The sequence below is a fragment of the Onychomys torridus genome, chromosome 17 (genome assembly GCF_903995425.1).
Source record: "Onychomys torridus chromosome 17, mOncTor1.1, whole genome shotgun sequence".
Taxonomy (NCBI): Eukaryota; Metazoa; Chordata; class Mammalia; order Rodentia; family Cricetidae; genus Onychomys; species Onychomys torridus.
Genome location: NC_050459.1, coordinates 3,638,560 through 3,647,736, shown reverse-complemented (window position 1 = coordinate 3,647,736; position 9,177 = coordinate 3,638,560).

The following is a 9,177-nucleotide window of genomic DNA, read 5'->3' as shown; positions in this document are numbered from 1 at the left end:
AACACTCCAAAGTATTAATAAAGGTCTCTTTTAACATACATGTTTTTAAAAGATTTTTAATACAAATGTTCATTAATTTTAACTCCACGGAATAAACCTTACATTATAAAATTATAACAATATGTTTCTCAGTTCGTCTTTTTAAAAATAATTTGGTGAAGTATGTCTCTATAATCAACACTAGTAATGACAATGGCATGTCATTATTGTCACCCTGTAAGTTATATTTCATTTCATTTAATTATTTTTCATGTATATGAATAAATTTACATATTGAAGCTTTATATATAATTAGTTGATATTAATAATAATTGTGCATTATTTTCTGAAGCAACATAAATATTGATATTAGTAAATTTGGTCACAATGCTCATTCTTTTTCTTTTTTTTTTTTAAGATTTATTTATTCACTATGTATGCAGTTTTTCTGCCTGCATGTGTACTTGCAGACCAGAAGAGGGCTCAGATCTCATTACAGATGGTTGTGAGCCACCATGTGGTTGATGGGAATTGAATTCAGGACCTTTGGAAGAGCCGTCAGTGCTCTCAACCCCTGAGCCATCTCTCCAGCCCACTCATTCTTAAATTCTGGTTGACTTTTCTTAAACTAGCTCTATTGATGCCTGGGGGACCAGCCTCCAGCAGCACAGGACTCAAAGGGAAATCCAGAACATTGGCACATACTTGACTTTTCTATCTGAAGGGGTGAGGGGAAAAGACACACACTCTCCTGATATCCTGATAATTTCCTTCTTTATTCTTCTCTGTTTTTTTGGTTTTTTTTTTTTTTTGTATTTTTCTATGTTTTTTCTACTGTATACTTTTTTTCTACAGCTTATATACCCAACAAAAATTTTCAGGCAATAAAGAAATTGCAATGTGGTTGCATTCTGTTTTTCAAATTAATGATTACAATGAATACAAAACAAATGTAATATGGTGAAAAAATTATCCCAAGAACCCACATGCATTCATACCCGAGCAACTTGTTACAGATTAAACCTGTGAGCAAGCAGGATGTTTTTCTTAGTCAGATGTTTTACTGGCAGGTTGCATTTTGTAGCTACAAAGAAAGGGCCAATTACTTTATTGCTTATATTGAAAGGTAATCTTATAAGGAATCTTAAAGGAATCACAAACCTAAACTCTTATATATGAAAAAGAATCAGTCATCTCTGTTTTAAAATTTTAGGGTACATACCCACTCACCGAAAGTTTTTTGTTTGTTTGTTTGTTTTTTTTAAATATCAGAATGTTGAGCGTAGAAATGGGTATAATTATTTCCCTGTCCTCCCTCCTCCCACCCCCAGGAGGACAGGGGAATCTGTGGCTGATGTGTAAAATTAAATTAAATTATAAAATTAAATAATAATAATAAAGCAAACAAACAAACACAAATAAACTAAAAAGAAAGACATGGGTAGAGGGCTCCAGAAATTTCTTAAACTAACTACATTAACTGACTACACTAAATTTCATTTTTTTACAATTTTATTGATTAAAGTTATTTAAAACTTAGAATATATAATATCAAGAAAGGTCTTACAATCTCAGGAAACAACCTTGAAATTTTTTATCATGTGCAGATCCTAGAACATAACGTTCATGTATACCTGCATGTATATATGAATACATGTAAATAAATGTACATGTGGGTACACTATAACATATAGAAAGGAAAATCAGAAAATTTAATGAATATTAGTAAATAGTGAAGGATTGAATACAAGTAATTGATACTTGAATAGTGAAGAAGATATAAAGCTGTTTGGGTTTTGGGTTTACTTATGTCATAGTTTTTTCATTTCTGCTGTAGTGGGTAAGTGCACAAAATATTTTTCACTGTGAAAGTGTGAAGGCCAATGTAAAGTTCCACAGCTTCGAAATGACTGTTCTAACCATACAGAAGTTTATTGAGACATATTCTATACATGTGGTCTGGTAAATTTAGTTTTTGTGTTCTTTGTATTTTTTTTAATAATTTAATTTAATTTTACATATCATCCATGGGTTCCCTGTCCTTCTCCCTCCCGCCCCCCCCCCCCCCCCCCCCAGCCCACCCCCCATTCCCATCTCCTCCAGGGCAAAGACTCCCCTGGGGATTCAGCTCAACTTGGTAGATTCAGTCCAGGCAGGTCCAGTCCCCTCCTCCCAGGCTGAGCAAAGTGTCTCTGCATAAGCCCCAGGTTCCAAACAGCCAGCTCATGCACTAAGGACAGGTCCAGGTCCCACTGCCTGGGTGCCTCCCAAACAATTCAAGCTATTCAACTGTCTTACCTTGAGGGCCTGATGAGTTGGGGGCTCCTCTGCTTTTGGTTTATAACTCATGTGTTTCCATTAGTTTGGCTATTTATCCCTGTGCTTTTTCCAATCTTGGTCTCAACAATTCTCACTCATACAATCCCTCCACTTTCTCACTGATTGGACTCCTGGAGCTCCTCCTGGGGCCTGGCTGTGGATCTCTGCATCCACTTCCATCAGTTATTGGATGAGAGTTCTAGCATGATAGTTTGGGTGTTTGGCCATCCAATCACCAGACGAGGTAATTTGGGGCTTTCTCTCAACCATTGCCTGTAGTCTACAATGGAGGTATCTTTGTGGATTTCTGGGGACCTCTCAAGCACTCAGCCTATTCCTGTGCTCATGTGCTCTTCATTTATCATGGTCTGTTATTCCTTGTTCTCCCTTTCTGTTCTTGATCCAACTGGGATCTCCCACTCCCCTAAGCTCTCTTTCCCTCGAACCTTGCCCTTAATTACCCCCACTCACATCCAGGTTGTTCATGTAGATCTCATCCATTTCTCTGTCATTGGGTGATCCCTGTGTCTTTCTTAGGGTCCTGTTTTCTAGGCAGCCTCCCTGGGTTTGTGAGTAGCAGTCTAGTCATCTTTGTTTTATATCTAGATGTTTGTTTTGTTTTTCATTCCCCCCTCAAATTCTTTGTAAGAAAGTTTTAATAGATTAAAAAATTAAAATGTCTGCCATTGTTAGATTTGCCCTTGGGTGGGGGGGGGAGAAATGGGTATAAGGAATTAATCATCACCTTTGATCAACCTCACAAGGAAAGTGTGTCAGCTAGTAACAATTGTTCTGCTTTTTATTTGTTCCCTGACCTTCATGATTTCCAAATTCATTTATGTGCGTTTCTAAAACTGCAGGAGGTCTGCTTGAGTTTTTCACCTCAAAACTATTTAACAAAAACATTTTAGTCTAACCTTAAGTTATTTTCAAAGCCCTATTTCAGCTACGCATCCATAAACCTGTGAACATATCTCCCAACATTAAGATTAAAAGAATTTAAACTACCTTGGCTACTGTGACTTAATTGTTTTTCATAATCATAAGCCTAAGCAATAGTCTATATGGCTCCTCAATAGAAACTCATGTGTTCTAGTTGTGTGACACTTCCTTGTTTTATTTTTATTCATCAAAACTCTCTATAAACTTACATTATTATTATCAATTGGACAGTACATCCTAGAAAGGAATAATCTACATAATAATCCACAGGTAAAAATGCCTAGTAGAACCAGATGTTTCCATGAGATAAGCACACTACATTACAGGCAGTGGGGATCTCCTCACACCCATTCACACCATGCTAGATACCAGAGAAAGATGGCAGTGGCAAACATGTAAAGACACTGCAGAAGCAGAAGACATCATGGGTATGTAGTTTTGGGGTCTTGACTATCCAAGATTCATCCACCAGGGAGTTGCTTCCTGGTGGGATGACGTCTGAACTTCACTTTCCATCTGCTGCTGTTCTGACATGGCCACCATCATAGCTCAAAATACTAACTCCTGGATACTTAGCAAATTAGTGCTGTGAACTAAACAACTCTTTTGATTTCACATACAGATAATTATTTCCTTACATGACAGCATTTGTAACTAACATCATCGAGAAGAAATGAAGGTTGAGATTATATAGAGAGAGTTCTAATTTCAATATATTTTGCCTTCATGGCAGAGAAATAAATATAAATCTCTTCGATTCACCTCTGTATACAGGCACTACACAAGGACATATCAAGATAGTCACTGCTTACAACTAGGAAAGTTCTTTCCTTATATTTTAGTCTTGAATGTCTAGAATTGTGAAAATCTGGCATTTTGAGATAGTAACCCCCACTATGACAGGTTGATAAAAGTTTCTAAACAGTAGAACGAGCCAAATATAAGCCTTGTGGAGTATGTCTGTGGTTTTGACGATGCCAAAGTTAGTGATGACAGCAGTGATTATTATGATGATGGCAATGGTGGTGAATATGGTGGTGATGACAGTGATGATACTAGTTGATGGTAATGATGGTGGTGATGCTATGTTGGTGATGATAGTGTTGATCCCTGTGATGATGGTAATGATGGTTACGGTGGTGGTAATCATGGTCCTTTGACTCCACAGGGATATATAGAAGCAGGTCAGGAGCTAGAATACTTTTATACAGTGATTTTTATATTACAGTAAACTATAGTTTATATTGTTATGTTCCTCAAGTGTCCTTTGAGAGGACACTCTGAGAACAGAGTTATTCTGGCCAAGAGTGAAGTGAAGCAGTATGGCAATGTGTTTCTTGGGGAACTATATTTTATAAAAGCCAGTTTCCAGTCAAGAATGAATATTTAACTTTACAAGCAAATATTCTAACCATAAAAATTAATGTATCCTGAGTAGTGGCTTTCTAAATATTTTAGATAAAACACTATAAAGTTTACCAAGTATTTATTTAAGGATTATAACTAGCATTTAATCATAGAATTATTGCTCTAAGAAAAGGATGTATTGGAGAGGCTACTTCTACTAAAGCTTTGTGTGAAAAAATGAGGAAGGTTTTCCATGTAACAAAGAGATTCATTTCCTCAAACCTACAGCCCAAAGGTATATCTGTGTCAGGGTTAAGATACATTAGTGCCACTTTTCTCTAGTCATTGTAAGAAACATGATTCTTGAAGAGACTTCATAATTATAACAATTTTAATTTCACCAAATCAGTAATATCTCACAGGGAAAATAAATATAGAAAGGCATGCCAATAATTCATTTATGTTATTATAATACATATGTTTAACTTCCAAAAGCATTCAATTATTCTTGTAGAAATTATGATATGTATAAGCTATAGGTGTAACATATAAAATTTGCTGCAACTTTCATAGTACTCCAGAGAAAAATATAGAACTTTACACATGCAACAATAAAGTGATGTAAAAAATTCAGATTAATGACTGAGGATGTGGCTCAGTTGACAGAGTGTTTGCCATAAACATGGGAAATCCTGGGTTTAATACTCAACTCTACACAAACCTAGCATGATAGTACAGCCTTGCAATCATAAGGGCCATTAGAACCAATCAGGATGTGGATGAAGAGAAGGAGGTTTAAGGCCACCATCACATATATGGTAAGTTTATGCTCATCTTTGAATACATGAAGCCCCACTTTAAAACAAACAAACAAACAAAACAAAACAAAAGAACAACAAAAATGCTGAGGATTCAGTACCCACTTTCTTTTTGTTTGTTGGTTGGTTTATTTTTTGAGACAGGGTTTCCCTATGTAGCTTTGTGCCTTTCCTGGAACTTGCTTTGGAGACCAGGCTGGCCTCGAACTCAAAGAGATCCGCCTGCCTCTGCCTCCTGAGAGCTGGGTTTAAAGGCATGCGTAACCACTGCCCGGCTCCCAATTTCTTTTTTAATTACATATTTATTTATTTATTCATTCAGTCAGTCAACTTAAACAGAGTCAAAACCTCTGAATTATTCTTGCTCTAACAAGTTTATTAGGCAAGCATTTGTTATTTAAATTTGTCCTCATTGAACTAAATCACATTAGAATTATCAGAGGTTTGGATATTTGTTTAAACGTGAACACATTTCATCTTGCAAGGCACTCTGCTGGAAAGAGTCCAAGAGCAGATGTGTGGTTTTTATCTGCTAGAATTAATGCAACCAATTTAGAAAAAAAAAAGTCCAGTTATTTCATTATAATATATCTGTCACAGAATCAAAATGAGGAAACATCTTCATCTGAAACCTCATCATAAACCAGTAGCATGAAGTACAGGCATGTTTTGTAAATAGTTTGCCCATGTGTAGAAGGAAAATGAAATATGGAGGTGTAGATAACTTCAGAAGATTCTGAAAAGTGAAATAAGAGTTGACAAAGAATGAGCAGGAGCCAGTGATGTTGTGAGAAGATCAGAGGAAGTTGGTAGATGGAGGAAAAGGTGAGGAGTCAGTCCTGAGATCACAAGTCATTAGACACATGCCTGGAGTTTTTCAGCATTACTTAAATGCTTATTTGATTATTTATTCTGACCCAAGGTGAGAGTCTATCAATTATTTTCATTTGTTCACTTTGTAGAGGTTTTATGATCAACTATGTGATACAAAAGCTACATCTTTCACTGTGAAGAATCATCCATGTTCATTTAAGTTATAAAACAACTTTAAAAGGTTGAAATGCAGCTTTATTGGTAAAAATTAAAACAAAACAAAACAAAACAAAAAAAGCCTCCTAAATGGTCCCACTTTTTCTTGGAGCACTAGACATATAGATAACAATACTCCTCATCAACCTTAACTACTACTATCTCAAGTTGTCATTAAGGTATTTTATATTTTTCTGCAGTAACACATTTGAACTTTGGAAGTGCTTGTTTGATGTAAATTGTGTTTCCTTTTTAGTCACTAATAAGAGATTCTTTTGTTCGGAGTTCTCTTAATTTTCTAGAAGACTGGGAAAATCCTTCAATTCTGTAAGCCAAAACAAAGTTAACAGGGCCAATAGCCCAAAGACTACTAACATGTGCTGTGGGTATAAAAATTCTGGATGCACAAGCCTTTGGGAAACCTCTGATTGCAGCAGACACAAGTTTTAAAAGTAACCAGACTAATAGACTAATTTTGAAAGATTAGCCCATTTATCCGAGCTTGTTAAACACTGCAGCAGACTGGAACCAATTAAATAAATAACTCTAATTCTATATGATTAACTTCAAAAGTCTTTAGTTCCCAAGATCACTGAAGAGCTATGATAAGGAAGTTTTTTCAAAGCACAATTCTTTTCACCAAAAACACCAAGTACAATGCAACACATTTAATTGGGTGAAAATACACCTCACCAAACACAGCTTATTTTTTTTTTTCATATTTATCCTCACATAAATACAGCATCAAATTTCCAGGTTGTTCTTTATATAAGAAAGACTGTATTAACTAAAATCTATTTGGGGATCTTAAAAACTATTTCCTGTTTGATCATTTAATTTAAAGTTTTTATCTAAACTGGGAACATAGCAGCAGCACACATGTTCGAAAATAGTAAAATCGTACATATCAGACAGGCATGCAATGCATTGTTTTTAATGATCTATCTTTTTAGAATATAAAGAAGTTACACCACCAAAAGAAAAAAAAAAGAAAGAAAGAAAGTTTTAATTCCATCACTCGGGAGACAGAGGCAGGAGGATCTCTGTGAGTTCGAGGCTAGCCTGGTCTACAGAGTAAGTTCCAGGATAGACAACAAAATTACACAGAGAAACCAAGAAAAAAATTATACAAATTCTACCTTCCCTTTTATTCCCCCCAACTATAGCATATACCCTTCATAGCTCTCTTTAAAATTCATGTCCTCTTTTTAAATTGTTTATATACATCTTACAACTGACTGCTAAGTGGGAATCTAGTCCTTAATAGCTTTATCATAGAATTAATTAAGAATTATGGATTATGTTTTCTAAAGTATATTTTCTCTGTCTCCATTAAACCAGAAACAAGTACAAGCAACTGTAATATTTTAAGAGGGGGATTTGCAATAAAATGAATTCAAGAGAAACATGTTTATTGATACTTAGAATGACTAGACTGAGTATTAACTATTGATGGGAGAACCCTTTACAGGTCACCAAATATGATTTGCTCTGAAAAGTTTTTGGCACCAAATGGAGAAGGAGATTCATATATTGTCTAGACTGTATTGTAGATTATTTCTGTCTCCCTTTCACCATCCCTTTCTCTCCCCCTTCCTTCCCCCTCCCATTCTCCCATTATTTTCCTTTTTCCTTCTGTTCCTTCTTAACTATCCATCTAGCATACAGATGTAGCTGCATGCCCACATATCTGAGGGACTACAAGATGAATATGTGTATTTTAGTTGAAATTCTTTCTTCTCATATCTAGTTTGCACATTCAAGAATTAAAAGTTTAAGAACATTTAGCAATGATGTATGCAAAGACAAAGACATCTCCTGATCCATCACTTCTGGTGTGGCAATATATATATGTTCTAAGGTAAAAATATCATGATACTGAACCATTTCTCTCTATGTGTCATGGGCTAATCTAGAGTCACTGAAATATTTATTGAGGTTATATAGCAGTTAATATAGAAAATATATTCATTTGGATTAAAAGAAAGATAATATTGGTTAAAACTTATGAATAAATTTTGTGTATATAGATATGCTTATGTTCCACCTGTATATGCCTTCCTGTATGTTCATACATGTTTAGATACACGTGCATTTAAACATGTACTTCCATGTGGAGGCTATATTTCAGCCTCTGGTATTGTTCCTCAGGAACCACCAACACTACAGTTTGCGTTAGAGTCTTTCACTGAGACATGACATTTTTGAAGATAAATTGAATAACTTGCAGAAAACCCCAGAAATCCACTTTTCTCCACCTTCCTGTCCACTTTTGACCCAGGTACTAGGAATTCAACTTGGGTCCTCAAGCTTGGACTGCAAATACATTATCACCAGAGCATTTTTTATCTTCAGTTTTTTTTTTTTTTTTAAACTTTAATGAGATCTTCGGTAATCACAGAACCCATCAAAGCCTTGATTCCATACAGAATAAAGATTATGGAGCCATGTCAAGTTCCTCTTCACATAGATTGATGACAATCAACTATGTAAAAGCCTGTATGTAGCGTGTGTCCTTTTCCTTCTTCTATAAACTGAGCATCCTCTGCTGTCTAATAACACTCATCAACAAATGCATGCTGGATCTTAGAAAGCTAGCTAAACATATGATATCATAATCATTAAACAAAACTTCTTGCAATTAAGAAAAAAATATCGAATTATCTTTTCAAGGGAAATCCAATGTTTGTATTTGCAAGATCTGATTAGAAAATGAAAAGATCATTGGGATAGAGGAGGTAAG